A 21,343-nucleotide genomic window follows, 5' to 3' on the forward strand; every position below is an offset into this window, starting at 1 on the left:
CGTGTTTAAAAGGTACCACCATTTACCGCCAGGGCACTTGACATCTTACCTAAAACAAAGATCCTCTACCGTCTCTGCCCGAAAAGCATAGACTGTACGTTACAGCTTAACCTAACAATTGTGAAACAGACAAATTATTATGTTATGTAAACATTGTCAATACGATAATACGGCCATGGTTAAAATGCTGCTGACTTTGTTTTTTTTAAAGCAAGCCGCAAAAATACATAAAAAGGCGTCCTCGAGGGAGGAGCTAGTTTAGCTAACGTTAGCTAAGTTACGTGTGTAACGTTATGCTAAAGTTAATACCTCAAGTTAACGGCAACATATGCTTATACGTTTTACGATCAAAATGAAACGGTTATGAAGCATGTAGTATCCATTATAACACCATGGTTTACTTTTAACGAACAGCAGGAAGCTACACACCTGCCAGCACATTTCATCATTAGGCTATGTTTCACTGATTTTGCAGAAAGATGGATCGAGCTACAGATAGCGTTAACATAATATAGCTGGCTCTGCTGCCGAGGTAAGCAATACGAGTATTACATTTAAATTACCATTGCATTTAATTCTCTCCAAGTTTAAATGTATGTACATATTTTTGTTAATGTCTGTCTAATTTCCAAAAAAACGAGTGGAGCACAACACCGTAATTAGAACACAGTAACAATGTACCGGCGTGACTAGTACAGTCATTACGGTAAATGAAGGCTGCAGAGCCTCTGTGTCCGACAGACCCGGAGTTGCACCGACAGACACTGCGCCGAACAGGTAGGAATTAGACTTCTTTATTTGTATAACAGCTTGATAAAACAAGATATTATGTATGACTGGCAATTATTAGACAAAATATTGTGATATTTGCAGTCAGAGGGAGTATTTACACCTGACAGTGAATGACCGTTTCAGCAATCATTGAAGCAGAAATGATGAGGTGCCCCTCTCTGTGTGGATGCAGAAAGCAGGCATGGTTCGTCTACCGGAAAACTGGGTCTAGTGCTCTGTTCTATCTTATCTATCTCATATTTTAGCCAGGTTTAGATGAGCAGTGTTGCGGAATTGCAGTAAGTCTGATTGGAATTCACATCTGAGCAACAGATCTATAGAGCGACATCTCTGACATAATTGACTTATTGATTGCCTTTGCTAGTATTGGGCCAATTAAGCACTAGAATGCTTGTTTTGTTCACGGGTTGAAAGGATGATGACTGCATTGTGCTACATAAAGGCTCTACCTATTGCGGTCACTGCGGGAACTTGCCTTGCTGCGGTGCACAGCTACCAGACTGTAGTAACGCCTATATAACACATAATAGAAAGCTATGACGTTGAGTCACTGTGAAAAAATCCACTGAGAATATATGACCCTATATAAATGTTATCGTGATTTATAGTCTGAGCAACGCTGCCTAATGAGAGAGAAAGAGAAAAAGGGGTGCAAGTACAGGTGCTGACTCATTTTGTCTGGCCCCTCTCTGATTGATCACACAATTTAAAGCCCTATAGCTATGTGCACGTTTGTTATCGTCATAATTTCCGTGGTATTTAATGTAGAATAATTACATTTTGAGATGCTGTGTGGTTGTTGTTGAGGTGATTTGATTCCATTTGAAATCAAGTGTGAAAGCTGGTTACATAAAGACCTGATGTCTTCATTGAACCCCTGCTTCATCATAAACCTAACACAGCAAATGCAGCTAAAGCAGTCTGGGCTGTTACACCTCAGATATATTTTACCTTTTACTGAATGCATATTAAATTGTGATCTTAAACATAATAGGTCGTTTTCAGTACATGTAGGCTTCAGTGCAATCTCATTTACAATAGGGGCTGGCTATTGATTTCCCTTTGTCATGTCCACTTTCCCACAGTGTGTGTGTAGATATATTTAAATGCCTGATGCATTCAGGATGAGGCTGGGGTGCATGGAATCATAAACGGTCAGGGAAGCAGCTCGGAGCTCCTCCTCGCCAGGGGAGTGGGCTCATTCTCCTGGAAGACCAGGCTGATTGCTATCGGTATCTGTCATTCCACCTAGTTCTGCTTTTTGCCTGCTGCAAGTGTTACGCACAGGAGAAGATTCTTACATGCTTCTAGCCTGACTGTAAGGAAGGACAGAGGAGGAGAGAGGACATTTGGGAGATTCGTCAAAGTTAGCACCTATAGTTTGTCCTGTGTCTCTGTCGACAACATGGAAATAGGGCTGGTTTGGAAAAAATATCTAATTGCGATTATTTTGACTGAAATTGCAATTGCGATGTGATACAAGATATTGGAGGTATTGCTTATTTTTTGCATCATTATTCTTATTTTCATTGAAAAGTATATTAAAATGATAGTGTGATTATTTTTTTTTTTGCAAGGATCTGTACCAAACGAACACATTTTTATTTTAAGTCTGTAGAATAAGATTTGTAGGCCGGGACTTCTCTGCAGCACCACAATACTTAATTCAAAATGGTATATTTTGACACATATTTTGCTTTTAACAAATATTGCTCCTCCTGCGATTTGGATATTGCATTAGTCCATATTGCGATTTCGATAAAATTCCAATTAATTGTGGAAACTTTATGGAAATGTATCTTCTGCTTTGAATTCTGAAATGATTTTTTGTGATCTACATAGACATAGGCCTACATATCATAGCCTTTGTTTTTCACGACCATGTTTCATTTTAAAAAACAATCTGTAGATTATTATTTGCAACCTCTAAGGTGCATTTGGCATCTTGTGTTTGCAACTCCATGATTGTGTTTGCATTTGTTTATGTAGACTAAAATGACTACCTTTAGTGCCGAATACTTGAAATAGATTTTGTGAAACTTGGTGTGAGTGACAAGGTAGGCAGGCTGAGTTTTCAGATTGTGTTTTGGTAAGGTCTTAGAGGGGAAGTGGACCCCTGGAATGGGAGGTGCTGGCCAGTCTTTACAAAGACGTGCCTGTTCTCTATACATTAAAGTGCCAGAGTCATTCTGAAACTCCTTGTGACAGCGCATAGTAAATTATAAGCTGATTTACAAGACTAATTTGATAGTAGGTGATTATTTATTAAAGGCCCCATGGCATGAAAATTTCACTTTATGAGGTTTTTTAACATTAATATTAGAGATGCACCGATTACAACTTTCTAGGCCGATTCCGATTTACGATTTTCTTTGAGTTAGGCCAGCCGATACCGATTTTAGCCGATTCCGATTTCATTTTTTCTAACCACTTTACAGCACACACAAATATTTATTTTCTATCTTTTTTTTAATAGAACATTTTACATAGAACATTTTTTGAATAGATAATCGATCTCTATAAAATAGAACTATATAAATTACTCCTGGTGTGGGAAATTCACACATCTAAAGTACAACGTTAGAACCATTTCCTTCTTTTCACATCCAATATCCAACTTAATATAATAAATATAGCCTTGCAGTATAAAGATATTTCTCAAAACACACACGCAGGCCTGTTTGAACGTCAACTGTAACGTTACCTGAAAACATAAACGTCACCACTCATTTTACACACAGTATAGCAACAAACTAAACGCTGGGGGAAGATTACTACGTTTTTAATGTTGGTTTTGACCGGTATGCATCCCCACTAACCTGGAAAGCGTTTTAAACAGTAACGTTAATACAGCGTGTCGGAGGAATACAGCGTCTCTTTTTTTTATATTAATACAGCGTCTCTTGCAGCCGGACATCAGAGGCAGAGGGACCATCACCACAGCGTTTGCTAACATTAGCTTCTTGTCTCATCTGGGGTCTGATAAACAGTAAATTCATCAAAGTCAGTGTGCCCAACGCTATTTTCCAATAAACTGCAGCTGTCATATTTCACGGGACCCGCGGTTTTCATGTTCCACTTATTCAGCCTCAGAGGGGAGAGAGAGCGGCTGAGATCAGTAGAGCAGACGGCTCTGCAGAGCCGTGTATAATTACGACTTTATAACATTTCATAAACAGCTGATTGAGCGGCAGTGCGCTGATCTTGCGCGATGTTAATCATGCGGGGCCTGAGTGCATTTGACCGGCATAAAATCAGCATATGCCAGACTGACCTGCCAGTCGCCGGTCATGGCTGAGCACGTGATTCACCGGCCGGTCAATTGGTGCATCTCTAATTAATATGAGTTCCCCTAGCCTGCCTATGGTCCCCCAGTGGCTAGAAATGGTGATAGGTGTAAACCGAGCCCTGGGTATCCTGCTCTGCCTTTAAGAAAATGAAAACTCAGATGGGCCGATCTGGAATCTTGCTCCTTATGAGGTCATAAGGAGCAAGGTTACCTCCCCTTTCTCTGCTTTACCCGCCCAGAGAATTTGGCCCACCCATGAGAGAGATATCATGGCTTTCAAAAGAACAAAGGGGCAGCTGGTCAAGGCCACACCCCCACCCTTTACCTTGCCCCCCCCCCCTCCCCTTCTCTCCTCCTCAATAGCATTTAAAGCTACAGACACAGAAATGCACATACTAAGGAAAGCTCATTGTGAGACTGGCTCTAGTGGCTGTAATTCTGCACCAAGGCTGAATTTCGGGAAAGAGACTTCAGATACAGTATTAGGGGACAACTAAGGCCTATATAAAAGCATCCAAAAAGCAGCATTTCATAGGACCTTTAAGTATTTATCAGGTGCAGAGACATCAGCTGAAAGTGCATATGTCAGGGTGGTGTATACCTGAGTTAATGAATCACTGCCTGTGTTGTGTGCGGTCGATGCAGTAGGAGGTTGGATTGAAAGACTCTCAGTCAGATAAGAGAATGAGGAATCAGAAGATGTAACAGAGCGCTGAGTGATTTTCTTATGAAGGACTTTCATGGTCTTTTTTTTGCTCCTACTGTTTGTAGCGATGCCAAATGAACTCAACTTGTACAATAGTGGTGTGGAATGGATGGATGCAGATTCATAGCGTGAGTTTTTTGTAAATACATTAAGCATGAGGCGAGTGTCTAGCATTAGCCTGGGGTTTAAGTACAATTAGGTGTGCTCTATGCCTGAAAATAAAGCCCATCTGTCCTGGAAGTATGGTTATAACCTACACATTAAAAATATCATCATTTAGCCCCCCCAAAAAAATCAGAACTTATTCGCAACAAACCTAAAGTTAAAAGATGGATTGAAAGACGGGATTTAAAAACATCAATAGTAAGGTGACAGTTTTACTCCGTGGTTCTCAACCTGGGGGCCGGTAGATGGTTGGGGAGAAAAAAAAATGAAATAACATATTCTAGACTGGGCATTGACTTTTACATTACTGTGCGAGTTTGGAACATTTCGTGTGTTATATTTTGAGCTTCATTTGTAAATCAGGAGGTCCTGGAACACAGAAAGGGGTCTGAAGCTGGGTCAGGGGGAGAGAACAAGTCAAAAGCGCATCAAAAATCCACAGAGCCTGGAGCACATTGGACAAGGCTAGGTGCTAGCTGCTAAAACTAAACTATCATCAAAGGAAAGCATTATTTGTTAACATGTATATATCAGAGCATTCTCAAAAATCACTCAAAATCAGCAGGGGGAGGCGTGCAGAAACAGCTGTTTACACTGGTTTGTAGGGCTGTGTATTGGCAAGATTCTGGTGATACGATACATATCACGATACATGGGTCACGATTCAATATATTGCAATATATTTCGATACTGTTCGTAAGGCGATATATTGGGATTTTATTTAAAGTATAATTTTAGAAAAAGTAATATTTAAAAAAAGACATGATGTGCATAAAAGTCTAAGAAGTTTACTTAAGGTAAACAATTCAGTACACAGAAAATTTTGGGATTCTGGTTCACAGGTTCTTAGTGAGCAAATTGCTATGCTAAAGTAGGCCAAAGTTCAGCCATAGCTACATTAATGACAAAAAGTCAGGTACTGCTAGGCACTGTTAGGCAAGGACACTAGTGGTGCGTCTCAGCATAGCCATCTAGCGGTAGGGGGTTTAAACACAACATAAACGTGAACCACTGTCTTACATGAATATGTTTGCATGTAAACATAAAAAAAAAATAGATATTGCGTTTTTGAAAATCAATATAGTATTGCTAAATAAAATATTGCGATACTCAAGTTTATCGATTTTTTTCTTACACCCCTACTGGTTTGCAGCTCTGTTTCTCGTTGTAGACGGGGGTGGGGGGGTCGTGAACACCAACCTCATTATTCTGGGGGGTCGCAACTTAAAAAGGTTGAGAACCACTGGTTTAACTATTCTGCAGTCCCAATACAAAAAAATTCCATTGGGTTTTAGCTGGCAAAAGGGACAGGACCTGGGGTGGCCTCTAGCTCACCCAGTAAGGGCACCCGCTGCCCTTTGCTGCGTGTCATCCCCCATCTCTCTCCCCCTTTCTGGTCTATCCACTGTCAATAAAGGGAAGAGCTCCAAAAAAATAATCTTAAAAAAAGGGACGGGACCTGAAAGTAGGTATTCATGTCTACTTTCAGCTAATGTGCCCACGTAAGCGATAGGATTTATAGTTTTTGAATTATCTGCCTCAGAGCGACAAGACGCTCGGTAAATCTCTTATTGACCATAATGTTATTTATCCTCATTCTCTCTTGAGCCAAAACGCAAACAAAGAGTATTTTGAAACTGCGATTTCCAACGTGGCATCATGACTTTGCGTAAACATACACGCCACTTTCTAAAGCCACGTGGCGTGTTATCACGAGGCTACGTGTTATCGCGAGGCTACGGTTGGTTTTAACATCACACACATTGCACGGTCAAGTTCCTTCATACATCTCTGATTTGATACAGCTACATACCCCCACCCGTAGTCTGAGATCATTAGGTCAGATGCTATTAGTGGTTCTCCGCAGTAATTTTAAAACTAGAGGGGATCGGTCATTCCAAGCAGTGGCTCCTAGGCTGTGGAATGACTTGCCTCTCTCGCTACGTTGTGTGGATTCTGTCGAATCTTTTAAAAAGCAGCTGAAGACTCTGCTGTTCAAGCAGGCTTTTACTTAGTACTTACTTCTATTTGTATTTCAATTTGCTTGTATTGTGACTTATTGTGTTGTATTGCATTTTATTGTGAAGCACTTTGTGATTTTTATCTGTGAAAGGTGCTATACAAATAAACTTTACTTACTTACTTACACCGGGGAAAAGAAAAACCGGTTAGGATTAGGAAAAGAAGAACTGAGTTGGGTTTAGGAAAAGAAAAACTGGGTTGGTTCCAGCTTTTCTAGCAATGTATTTCAGCTCTTAGCTTATTAAGGTAATGCAGTTCAGCTTCCAACTGACAATTTTACATTTCATCTTCCAAGTTTTTCAGCAGTGCAGTCCAACGCATTTGAGATTTTTCAAACAATTTGTTTCATATTTCTGCATTTTCCTCAATGTTTCTCACAGCATTTGTAGGCTAAGTCTTCCATACTTATTCATAATTTCAGTTAAAACATAAATTCAGACCTCACAATGTTCTACATCGTTTGGCATTATTGAACTTTTAAAGCCAACAATTCAGTTTAGCGTCAGCTTTTCAAAAACCTTTAAATATTCCACATCTTTTATACATTACTGGTGTTATTCAACTTTTTTATGAAATTCATGTTAATTAAAACCATTCATACTTTTCCATCTATTCTTGCTACTTCAACTTCTTACAGATTAAAGCTATTAATCCAGTTTAGCTTTAGCAATTTAGCTATTCAGCATTCGCACACATTTTCTGCAGGAAATGCATTTTCTAGTATTGCTATTATTGTTGCTATTGTTGGCATTAATTAGTGAGGATTACATTTTACCCACAAACTGCATTACTGTGATATATTTAAACAAAAACATAAACAAGAGTCAGTAAAGACAAAGAGATGGTGTGTTCACTTGCAATGTTAGTAACAATTGTCCACTGCACTGAAGCTAAATGTTATTTTCAACTCTGTTTTCAGCTCCTATAAGATAAGATAAGATAATTTGGATAATTAGGTTGAACTGGGGATTTGTTGTCTGACCACATGTGTTGCTTGTCCTAATTGACTCAATGACTGTTGTGCAGTAATGCTGTGTCTTGCCTTGCCATTGCATTTCTATCCCAGCAATTACATTTACAGTATGTGTAAGATGTTGGTAGGATTGAATGGGCAAAACTGTTAAATATGACTCCTACTAGGCCTGCAGCCATCGATTATTTTAGTTGATTTTATTATTAAAGAGCGATAGTAAATATAAGAGAAAATAAGGTCTCTTAAAATGAACATCTAACCCAATCAGTTAACTTTGTGTCACTGTAGTGTGTGAGCTAATCCGTTGGCGGGGGACTTTTGCCGCCAGATAAGCTGGGAGGTTAGCCTGACAAGCCAGACCCACATCAAGGTCAAACGGTTGTCTTTCAAATTCCAACCAAGCAGAGCAACGAAGAAGGCAAGCTAGTTGATAGACTAAACTTTTGCCGTATCCGCTCGGCAAAACTCCGAACACCTCTTCCTTTTTTAAGAATGATTTCAGTGCTGTTCTTTGTTCTTTTCTCAAAGAAAAGCTTAACTCCCAGTCTTCCGGAAGACCGCTGTTCCCAGCAGCAGCAGCCATAAGCCCGCCCACCGACTCTATACACGATGTAATTGGCTTGACCAGAGTTTGGTTTTTCCAGCTCGCAAGTCAACGGAGAGTGCCTACACAAATTAAATTTGCTGCCGCTAGGGTGCGTCTAGATTTTTAGGCTACTGGGAGGTCTCATCTCAACTAGCAATCATATTTATTTACGTCAAATGCTAATGTTAACGTTACCTTGTGTCAGAGACGCTCCGTGGACTGTAAGCGCAACATTAGACTGGAAGCTTTCTGCTGGGATGCTGAAGCCTTGACATTGTGCTATTGTGGTAGGCTAGTTTGGTTTTACAATAGAAACACTATACATAATTTTCGTTTTGTTTCAGCTTGAACATGATCCCAAACTTTCTGTTGTTTTCTCTGGCCTGTGTCTTTTCTTTGCCCCTAACTATTTTCCCTCTCATCCTCGATTTTGCAATCCGCACCCTCTTCTCCACGTTACCTGTACACAGCCCGTACGTTGTGTGACAGTAATCATCATAGTTGTGAACACAGTGGGCTGTAAGTAGTCTAGTTATATGTGGTTACCGTTATATGGTGTGTGTGTGTGTGTGTGTGTGTGTGTGTGTTTGTGTGACAGACAATCAAATTACTTGAGTTACTCAAGGAATCGTCTACTCCATTTTCTGGATAGGTAGGAAACATTTACCGGATGGATTACTTTCATTGTCTTCAGTACAGTCAGCTGTCGGAGTGAGCAGTCCAGGCAGAGGTGCCAGCAACTTGGGTAGTTAGCACGGCAGCAGGCCAGTTCACACTCGTGTGGTGCCATGTAGTGTAGGTCAGCTTTACATAAGCTTTGTGTTTCCATGAGACAACCTAATCCAGATTCCTACAAAGATACTTACTCAGCCGGACACACACACACACACACACACACACACACACACACACACACACACACACACACACTCACACACACACACTCCCACTCACTCACTCACTCACTCACTCACTCACTCCTCACTCACTCCACTCACACACACTCCCACTCACTCCACTCCACTCACTCACTCACACACACACACACACACACACACACACACACACACACACACACACACACACACACACACACACACACACACACACACACAAACACACAAACAAGCAGTCCTCGCTTGTCACAATGAAGGCAATGTGGGAAAGGCTCTTTTTATGAAAAAAGAGATACTTGATTGGAGCTTTGGCAGCAGCACCAACACACACTGAACCCGGCATGTCTGCCAGCTAGCTGCCAATCTCTCGCTCTCTCTCTGCTCAAGTGAAGTCCTCCAGGTTTTTGGAAGATTAAATTACCCCGTTGGTCAACCTGCTTTTGAAGTAGTGAGAAGATGCTCCTATGCTAACACTTAGGTGTCAACTGGTGCTGCAACTACCTAGTATTTTCATTAATGATTCATCTGCTGAATGTTGTCTTTTAGTAATTTATTAATCATTTGGTCAATCACAATTTCCTAAACTCCAAGGTGACATCTTAATATATTAAGTCAAGTCAAACAATTTCAGACAAGCCATGCTTGAAACTAAACTAAAGTGTGGTAACTCTTGAGGGAAAATCCTCATATACAGACATCGAACTATTGACATTATACCGCTATATCACATTTAACCGACCTGACATACCAACATCCTGGGCAACTTTTCTCCACGCATCAGCCTTTCTGTTTATATCTCTATAGCCCTCAGATGAGAGCTCATAGAGAATTGGACATTCGGACACTGACAGAATGAGTCGTTCTAGTCTCTCTGCCATTTTTTTTCTACTCGCTGCTGACGATTTCAACGGTGTAGTACGACTTCCACTGGGGGGCGCATTACGTATTACAGATCTGATTTCAAGTGCCAGTGTGAAGGCGGCGTCACGGCTGCATCCGAGACAAGAATATACCATGTCCGAAACTCATTGGCAACATCGTTTGTGGTAAGTAGTGTTAACTATCGTCACAGTATCTGCTGCAGTTATCCACTAGACAAGACACAATTTTATCAATATGCAACAGCAAACAGATAGCATTACTGCATTAGTTATTATTGATAATTAATGTTAATCTAATGTTAGCTGACGTGGTAGCTAACGGCGTTAGCTGTTAGTCGCCTCTCCCCGCTTGTGTTGACTGACATTTCCGGTTGCATGTCGTGAAAAACAATGTATGCATTAACATATGTAACGTTAATGTTATATTCAGTGTATACAATGTTAGCTACGTCAGCTAATTATCTAACCTTAAAGGAAGGCAATGCCGATTTTCAACCGGTTTGATTTTCAACCCAATGTGGGTTATTAGATGAATGGTGTTTGGCTTTCCTCCATTGCACTTAACGTTAACTTACATGACAAACATACATAATCTTCTTAACGAAAACAAGAGTAAAAACAGTGTACTCCAAATGCACCTTTATTTTTTTTATTCATTTAGCTAACTGTATTTACCTTTTTATTTTGAGGTCAAACTGATTCAGGTCAAACAGATTCTTCATAGATCTAGCTTCTTTATGTTGCTCTCAAAGTAGTGTTAATTTCGTCAGACGAGACGAGACTAAATATGTTCGTCAACGACCTTTTTTTTCCATGACTAAGACGAGACAATGTCCAAAAACGCTGACTAAGACTAAATTAACATGCATTATTGTTGAAGAAAAAAGACGAGACTAAAATGTTTAGCATAAAATAAAAACTAAGATAAAATCTCTCTTCATTTTCGTCTACAATCGTCTCTACTTTTTCATCATGAGATAGAATATTCAGCTGTTACTGAGACCCGGTGCTACGGCACCGACAGGTGCCCTAACGACCGTTATCTACCGGACCGAATAGCCTGCGCTTCTCTCTGATGCTCCTAAACGGACGTTAGAGTCAACTGAAACATCGCTGCACAGGGCGCTAGTTAGCACTACACTTGGCAGCAGGTAACGTTAGCCTACCGTTAGCTAGCAGTTGGATTTTAACACAGTTAAAATGCTGACAGCTAAACGGTGTAAAGGTTTGTCTCTATTTCCAACACGAGACGTCCGACAGTCTGCAGCTGCCGTTGTCTGAAAAACAACACATGTTAGCGTTAACTTGAAATACCGCCCCGCACGTTTCGTTGCTGCATTTATTTTATTGTAAAATATCCTTTCCCCATGCAGTGGTTGTTTTTGTCGTTTACTGGTGAAATAAGGAAGAGGCTCAATATTTATATAACTTTATAGCATTTATTTATTTTTATAACTATTTGACTGAAATGGTTATCAGAAATAATTTATTTAAAAAAAGACTAAAATGTTTTGACTAAAACTTGACTAAAATGGCGAGACTTTTAGTCGACTAAAACTTGACTAACAAAATTTTTTGGCACAAGACTAAGACTAAGACTAAATTAAAAATAGGTGACATAATTAACACTATCTCAAAGTGCTCCAGATTGATACATTTAACTTTAAAATGTACAACATTTTCGGAAACACTGTATTACTAACTATTTATTGTTTGCTTTGAGTCATCTAATGACTGCAAACTGCCGTGACTTCAGTACTGAGATCCAGGATTACCTCACTTATCTGTGCTCTTGAAGTTGACCTCTCCTCTTTTCAAGGGTAGGGAGAGTAAATAAAAAAACAAGGTAGAATACATGGGCCATAAACAACTAGCATGTCGTTGCTAAAGCACTTGGCATTGTACATTAGCTGGCCCTGACTGCTTGTATTCAGTTGTACAGGGGAGGGCAAAGGGCCAAGGATACCTACAAGGCAACAATTTAATGTCTCCACCTAGATGACGGGAGACATAACAGCTGTATGATAAGACATTGCTGCCTCAAGTGCTCCCATCCCACCAAGGTCAGGGGAGGAAGTTAACACTTAACACACCTAAGGATAGGCTCTAATGCAGTATGGACAGGCTGACGTTGTTTTTGGTCTGTGCTGAGATGAGCAGTACTGGTTGACAGTGTTGTGCCTGAACGCGTTCATTGAACGATAGTTCATGAACTCGTTCATATTTTGGGCGAACGTGAACTGAACGTACTGTATTACTGCCTGATGAACGTTACTGTGAACTCGTTCATTCTGGTGTCTGTGAACGGCACGCTCTCTCAGTTTAACTTCGTTCAATAGGGTGCCAGATTTCTATAGAGCCTTCCAGGCGAAAACCCGGCTAAAACACACCGTAAGCAGGCCTTCATATGTAGCGGAAAAAACTCCCAATCTGGCAACACCAGCCACCAGTGTCGCACCGCTGCATCAAAACAAAAAGCAGCATGGAGGCGACGAAGCAGCAAGGAGGCTTCGTATGAGCATTTAAACGAGTCTTATGACAAGGTCGGTGAGGATGCGAAAAATCTTCCATTTCTGTGCAAACTTTGCCCACCGGTTTTCAAAAAGAAAATCCGCACTTCAGTCACATCCACAGCAAACCTGAAACGGCACGTTGAACTGATTGGATATGAAGATGAAATCTGACGCATGTTAAAACTGATAAAATAATTACTGTCTGTGGTTCTATATGGGCTGTGGCAATAATTTTGAAAAAAAGAACTATGAACTACTTCATTTTTGGAACTGTGAAGTATGAACTGAACTAGTTCATTTTAAAATTTGTGAACTGAACTTTCCCAACACTGCTGGTTGAAGCCTAAAAAATATTGTAAACAAATTAATAACATAACTAATTACACTGGTCGGACTGTTGAGCTCTGTTTCAGACTGATACCTCCGGTTCAGGCTGGTCCTCATCCTCAACACGTGTCTTTTTCAGTCGCGGAAAATACAGTTCAATACTCATCTGGATTGAAGCAGCAAACATTCAGTGTAAGAGTAAAGAAATGACATTTCTGATTGATGAATGATTTCGCCAGCCGTCTTCCCTCGTTTTCATGGAGACAGATGCTGTGTGCACGTAGGGGAGGGGCGTGTGTGTGTGTGTGTGCGTGTGTATATAGCCTATGTGAGAGAGACGCGTCAGTGACAGAGAGACGGAGGAGAACAGGGAAACGAAAGGGAAACAAATACTCTGCGTGTTTTAAATATCATTAAAAAAAACGCAATAACAAAACACAATATGTGGCGGCCAGTGTTGATTGTGTGGCGCACCGCCACAAATTAGTCTATGTGTGGGAAACACTGTAGTCAGTTGTTAACAAGTTTGATGGTTCTTATTTAATATCAGAAATGATAAGTGTATTCATGGACACTGTGATACTTTGACATGTATTGTAGTGCTTTTTAAAGTTTCCCCAAACCGGTATCTCCATTGAATAGACTACATGTCACATTTCATGTTTTACCTATGAGACTCAGGTTATAATCTCATGTCCATGAAAGGAAAAACTCGTACAGATTGTTCCATCATCAACTCAAATAAAAAGTGTAATCTAGATCAGTCAATCCTAGATCAGTGTTAAAATGCTGATGGACTAAAGAACACTGACCTCAGCTGTTGTGTTCTTGACAGTTCTGTCAGGGAGTGGGCCATCACATTGACTAGTCTAAGCTCGGTAATTGATCACTTTTGGCTGTGTTTCAGGAGTGGTATATGGCTGACCTCACCTGACCTGCCGCTAAAGGATATCCACTTGTCAACTGACAGATTTCTACCTGCTACACAGCATAGTGATATGATCAGTTTTCAAGTTTCTTGTTGGGCTTCTGTTCTAGAATGTTTCTTTTTTATTTCCTCTGCTGAGGGACAGTTGGGGTCCAGCTAACTGAACTTTAGTTTGTGGGAGGCTTAGAGCAGTCACGCCAAACCCACAAAAGTCTGTCCCAATACCCAGACTCTATCTGTCTTCCTGACAGCTCTGAGTTCAGGATCGCCCACTGCTATCTGTAGCATGCTGAACCTCCATGAGTGAACCTCTTCATTGATGTGGGTTAAAACGAAGGAAAATGCAGTTACAGAGGAACTACTGTGCACTCTCAAGGAATGTAACTTTTTAGTAGTTAGTTTTTTGGTAGTAAATATTGGCCTTATCAGTCCGTTTGTAATTATACCAGATTTTTTTGTTTCAGTTCCCAAAGATGCTTCCTTCTCGTCAAAGCAGTCAGCTGCCAGTTTATTATCTACAGCTAGCTAAAACTAATGCATTCTAGGCTAATACAGTCCTACAATTTCCCAAAGCTCTGGCTTAAGATGTGGCATTAAATGGGACCGGAGTAGACCATGCAGCACAATCCTTTTTATATATTAGGCCAAATTCCATGCAGTTTACGGCATATGGTTTGCTTGAGAACCTGAAAACATTGCTTCTGTAGTTAAAACTAGACAAAAAAATGTATTAGGAAAAAAATCTCAAAAACAACACTGCAGTGAGGCAGCAGGCTGACAGAGATAACAATAGGTCAGCTGCCATTGCTTTAGGTGTTGATGGTCTTCCAAAGCACAAGTAAAATCCTTGGACATTTTGAGACAGGGCTTTTTTGTGAAGCACATGCATTCCTGCTGGGTATCAGCGCCGGCCCGAGCCTTTTGGGGGCCCTAAGCAGAATTTGATTTGGGGCCCCCCCTCTCCCACCACGCGGAGTCACCTGTGCTTGACGATTATTGACACAAATGTCACGCTATAATGTTACATTATAAATTAATACAGTGAGGTTATGTATTAATACAGTGACAGAGTATGAACTACTGTCCCCCTGGGCACAGATGCATAAGGACCCTCCCCCCCCTACTCTATTTGTGCAAAAGTGGGTGCAAACCGTGAGGGGGGGCTTCCCAGAAAATTTTGAATGTGATAGATGTGATTTCCTGTATTCTGGTGCATTTTTGGGATGGTCAGCTTGAGAAGGGCAATACCTAAATTTGTTCAGATTCATAACATTTTGCTTTTTGACTTAATAAGGTAGTGACTTCACACAACTACTTGGGCTTCAGGGCCAAACAACACGTTCAATCCCACAGGACTTCATGTTCTCTATTTATCCTGATAGGGATGCATATTTAGATTTTTTGTCCTGACTGATAGCCCGCCCGTGTTAACCGCTTATTAACCGTTAACAATCAGCCGACTAAGTTCTGGGAGAGTTAGCAACCACATCAATTAGTTTAGCTGCATGGTTGTCAGCTGTGGGTTTGGTCGACATACACTGTGTTAGTAGGAAGTAGGGCTGGGCGATATGCCCTCAAAAAAATCCCTGATTTTTTTCACAAAAAATCTGATTCATGATTTAAATCGATTCTTCCCCCCTACTTAAAATCTATCTGCAGATGACAAATAAATGACAAGATCACACACACACACACACACACACACACACACACACACACACACACACACACACACACACACACACACACACACACATGGGACATGTATACCATTATGATTATTCATGCCAATTTTATGCAAATTCATTTGAGTGTTTTCCCTACCATTGTATTGCGTAACGGTGCCCAAAGAATGACAAAATGATATTATGCTATATATTCAACAAATTATATAATTATGCTATCAACAACAACTAAACGGATGCGTGAGATAAAGCTGTTTTCACACATACAGGTAATTCACTTCTCGTTCCTCAGTAAAAGTTCAATTCATTTTGACTTTAGTTGTTTAGTAGTTTGACTTGCTCCTGTTTATTAACTACTGTTTATTTATTATTATTGTACATTAACATGCCATGGTCTCATGAGTGTAGCATACCTGTAGCAAGCTCCTTCATAGTAACTAGCGGTAAAAAAAAAAAAAAAAAGACAGTACAAAAAGTACAGACCTCCGTCACAACTCGGTCGTATCAGCGGCTTAATGGTGCGTTCTAGTAGATGTGTTGAGCTGCAACTGAGTTCCTCAACACCGGGTCTCAACAGCTGACGGTGCTCCATGGTGCTCCGTCCAATACTCGCTCCGTCAGGTCAGCGGTAGTTCGTGGTAAGGTTATTCGAGAATAGGTGACTTTGAGCCGGGTAAAGAGCACCATGTGCTGCCGGTCATTTCGGCGGAGATTACGGTTAAGTAAGTAATGAAACGACTAGTTAAGAAAACAACTAATATTAGCCGCTGTCGCTGCCATGTTGTTTGTGTATCTCCATGGCAAACGCGCGGGGGGAGGGCTGGGCCCATTCTGAACTACGGGAGCCCAGATGGGACCGTCGGCGAATGTTAAGGAGAAAAAACAACACTCGATAAGCAGCCGCTTAGTTCGGTTATGCCTCGGGTCGGCGCTGCTGGGTATCACATACAGGAAAGCAGCAAATAAAAACAGATGCAAGTCAAATTTTGAATGGGGAATTTATTTTTGGCTCCAGTCTAATGTCAGAAGTCTATAGGATGTAGCTATTTCAATAGAGCCACATTCTCTGCACCCAACAGCACACAGCAGAGGAGATAGACAGCTCATAGAAAAACATGTGTGGGCTGATTCAGAAAAACATAAGGGTGAGTCACAGCTCACCAAACTATTTACTGTTGCTTCTCCTCTCCTCTAGGAAAGTGTATGTGCAAGTGTTCTGCATCTGTGTGATTATGTTGTTATGATGTTGTTGTTTAGTGTGTGTGCGTCAGTGTTCATGTGAAATACCACTCAGTCTTTGTGTGGGAGTGTATGCTTGTGTGTGGGTATCATTTACAGTTTTATGTGCTTGTGTTTAAAAAAAAAAAAAAAACCCTTAGTGTCTTTCACTTTGCTATCTGCTATGTGATGTTTAGTGCGTCCTAGGCTTTATTTTGTGACTTAATGCTGTTAATTAGTTTCTTTCATCCAATTCAGTTCCATAAAAGAATGTGTGGGCATAGAAATACAGCTAAAATGCCTGTCAGTTGGAGAAACACTGTTCTAGGAGAAAAATCTCAGGAAATGTAATGGAAATATTTCAATAAGTATAATTGTAATTAGGGCTGAAACGATTATTCAAATAATTCGATTACAAAAAAGCTTCGAGGCAAATTCTCTGCCTCGAAGCTTCGTTTAATTCCAATCAGTCGCGTTATGCGGCCCGCTCAGCTCAGGGTCATTGTTTCACACGGACTGTTATTAACGACGCACACAACATTCACTGGCGTGATGGCGGAGAGCCAGGATACCGCCAGGAAAAGGCAAAAAATGTCAAAAGTTTGGGATCATTTCAAACTGAAAAAAGAAGGCAACAAGATACAATGTGTGTACTGCAAAGGAGAACTTGCGTACCACAACAGCACATCAACTAAGATCCAACACCTGAGCCGAAAGCATCCTGTTGTTAACGTTGGCTCAACAAACCCAGCCGACACAAGGTAAGGTATTGATGTTAGCTTAACGTACTAGCGCTAGCTAGAACGTGCAGTATTTTTGGCGGTTGTAGCCTAATGTCGTGAGTTGTTACGACTAGATACGATGTTAAGTCGTGGAAACTTTAAGTAGTAAACTAATTTATGTTAAATTGGAAGTGAGCAATATAATAGGCCTACACCGAAGAACCCGAACACACACACACACACACACACACACACACACACACACACACACACACACACACACACACACACACACACACACACACACACACACACACACACACCTACCTTGTGTCTCTCTCATGCAGGCACACACACAATCTTACTCTCTGTGTTAGGTTACCTCACCAAATAGGCCTACCCCAGACATAATTATTATAGGTTATTTGTTAGTTAAATGCTGCAGATGCACAAATCTACATAAAACAGATATATTAATTTACTTTGAAGTGAGAAGTGCCAGTTTACAGCACATGGCATATTAATTAATTGCATATTTTTCTTTTCCAGCACATCACAGCGGCATATGGACAGCTTTGTTCGGACAGCTCCCTCGTGCTCAGTTGAAGAAGCTGCAATGTTTACAGACAGCATTTTAAACATGCTCATTACAAACATGCGCCCACTGTCCATGGTGGAGGACAAAGGATTTCAAAATATGATTTCCACTTTCAATCCCAAGTACACCATTCCTTCAAGAACTTACTTCACAAATATGATGGAGAAGAAGTACCAGAAAATCACAGACAAATTGAAGAATGTCCTTCAGGAGACAGAGTCTGTTGCACTTACAACAGACATTTGGACGAGTGTGGCCACAGAGGCTTATCTTGGTGTGACATGTCACTTTTTGGGGGACAATTGGGAAATGAAGTCCCTCTCCCTTACAACAATGCCTCTGGAAGAGAGGCACACATCTGCCAATATTGCGGACTGGCTGGAGGAGACTACTACCAAATTTCACATTCCCTTTGAAAAGGTGAAGGCAGTTGTCCATGACAATGGGGCAAATGTAGTGGCGGCAGCAAGAATTTTTAAAGAGAGGCATGGGTGGGCTTCTGTGAGATGTGCAGGGAACACACTGAATTTAGTTGTGCAGAGCACACTTAAAATCAACAAAACCATCTCTAACTGTGTGGCTTCTGCAAGATGCCTGGTTGAACACTGTACCAAACTTAAAGAAAAGCAGCTACAAATGGGAGTGCCACAACTAATGTTGATTCAAGATGTAAGTACTCGATGGAACAGCACACATCACATGCTATCCAGGCTCCTTGCACAAAGATGGCCTGTGACCGCAGCGCTTTCCAATCCTGCTGTCAATCCAAGAGGAAAACACCACCACCTGGATCTATAGCCGGAGCAGTGGAACATCACTGAGGAGCTGAATCAGGTCCTTGAACCATTTGAAGGGGCTACAGAGTTCCTCAGTGGAGAACAATATGTTACACTTGCTGCCCTTCCACAGCTGGTGCAAAACCTGAAGAAGTCAGAATTTGAAACTGCACCAGTAAGGGCATTCCAGGCTGATGTGGCAGAACAAATCACAGAGAGATGGCAAAATCTGTTTGTATTTCAACCTGAAGCTCCTAACACTGTCCTCTTGGCTGCTGCTTTGGACCCCAGGTTCAGAAAACTGAAGTTCTTGCCTGCTGAAGAAGTGTTTAAGGTCCAAAGTACCATTCAAACCATGGCACTAGCTGTCAAAAGGGAAGCAAGACTGGGGGATGAAAGTGGAAATGAAGCCACCATCAGCACATTAGAACCCCCCCAGCTACACATACCAAGGGTGGACCATGCCTCAGTATTCTGGGATCCTCATCATCAGACTCCACCACCAGTGATGAAGAGGACGAGGATGAGCAGCTAAATCAAGCGGTGCAGAGGGAGGTCTTGCAGTATTTTGGAGAACATCCTCTCTCCAAGAAGGAGAATCCGCTGCCATGGTGGAAAACAAATGCAGCACGATATCCAACCTTGGCAAAGCTGGCAAAGTCATTTTTGGTTATCCCAGCAACCTCAATGCCCTCAGAGCGTTTGTTCTCTGCTGCTGGGAACATTGCCTCAAAGCGTAGGGCAAGCCCTAGTTCTGAGCATGTCGATATGTTGGCTTTTCTCCATTGTAATCATAGCTCCTGTAAAGGCTTGCAGTTGCACACAAATGTACACACACACACACACACACACACACACACACACACACACACACACACACACACACACACACACACACACACACACACACACACACACACACCTACTTCATCTAGGCACATTTAGAAGTTTGTTGAGTAGCTTTGCAGCTACTAAGGCCAAATGGCCTGGATTTCTTATTTATTTTTATATACATTTATTTTTATAAATTGTATACATTTTGTTATTTTTTATTCTTACAATCCTTTGTTCCTTTTTGTCTTAAGAAGACAAAACTAAGGCCAAAATAGCCTTTACTATTAAAGTTGTATTTCATAGTTTTATATGTCATACATATTCCAGTAAGTTGACATTACTGTATTGTTATTAATTTGTTTCTGCAATGTCATGTGACACTTAAATGCAGTAAATGGGCAAGTCGCACTAAATGGGCTTAGTTTTGATAGCCAATAAAAGTGTTAATAAATACCTGTATTTCCGTTGTGTTCTGTTGTTTAATAACACAAAAACCTTTTTTTATCCGATTACTCGATTAATCGAAGAAATAATCGCTAGAATATTCGATTATAAAAATAATCGTTAGCTGCAGCCCTAATTGTAATCTTGGTAATACAGTAATAAGAAGTAGCAAGTTTATTTTATGTGTGAAATAAAAAAATGTAAAACTTGTACATAAGCACATATACCTATCGAGAAGCTGATCAAAATGATTAAGGGCCTCTTATTGACTTGATTATAGGGCTGATACAATATACATTATAGGTCAAAACTCCATGGTATTCTTGAGTTTGTGAGCAGTGCAGACAGTGGGACTCACCTGGCTCATTATCAGAGAGCCCAAACCGCTGAGATGATCTAAAGACAGCCATCTTCCCACCTAGTGCCTATCAAATTCCCGACACCCACCACTTCCTTGTCCACAAGGGTTTCAAAATTAAATAGATGTCAGTCATATATCACGGATATTGCCAAGCCTTCTCTACATTTTCCTCTTGCATCTCTCCATCAGGAATTCTTCATGCACTGATGACAGGCCGCTGTGTCTGATACCAAAGTACAGCTGCCATTTGAGAGATCTCTTCAATCAAAGTGCAATAATGTATGACAGAGCTAAATAGAAAAGAGGTTCCCAAAGGTTCTTGATGGGCTTTCAGGCAGTCCCCAGCAGAATTAAATGGAAATGTATTAAGCCCTGGCTCAAATTTGGTGTTATGGGCTGCACATTTTGCCTGGTATGTAATTTGTTATGTGTCATAATATCACAAAACAATGTATATAGTTATTATTTTAATTATTCTATAGAAATCCCTTCCTAACAAGAGGAAACCATCAAACATACTGTACATGCGGATACTGAACACAGTACATAAGCTTACATAAATTGCTCTGTTTTACAGCCCCTGTCAGGATAATTGCATCTTGCATCACTTTATTGAAATGCTTTAAT

General features: G+C 40.7%; 1 protein-coding gene across 5 annotated transcripts in view; it reads left to right on the forward strand.

The window, feature by feature from the left end:
• The first annotated feature begins 680 nt into the window (after positions 1-680).
• Positions 681-21,343, forward strand: part of map2 (microtubule-associated protein 2) — a 107,386-nt gene continuing 86,723 nt past the window's right edge. For 3 of the 5 annotated variants that reach the window (XM_039819145.1, XM_039819147.1, XM_039819148.1), the window contains exon 1: positions 681-777. The gene's annotated coding sequence lies outside the window, so the exon portion shown is untranslated. The remainder of the gene's footprint in view (positions 778-21,343) is intronic. The other 2 variants (XM_039819151.1, XM_039819150.1) reach the window with 2 other exon arrangements.

Source organism: Perca fluviatilis, chromosome 12, assembly GCF_010015445.1.
Source record: "Perca fluviatilis chromosome 12, GENO_Pfluv_1.0, whole genome shotgun sequence".
Lineage (NCBI taxonomy): Eukaryota > Metazoa > Chordata > Actinopteri > Perciformes > Percidae > Perca > Perca fluviatilis.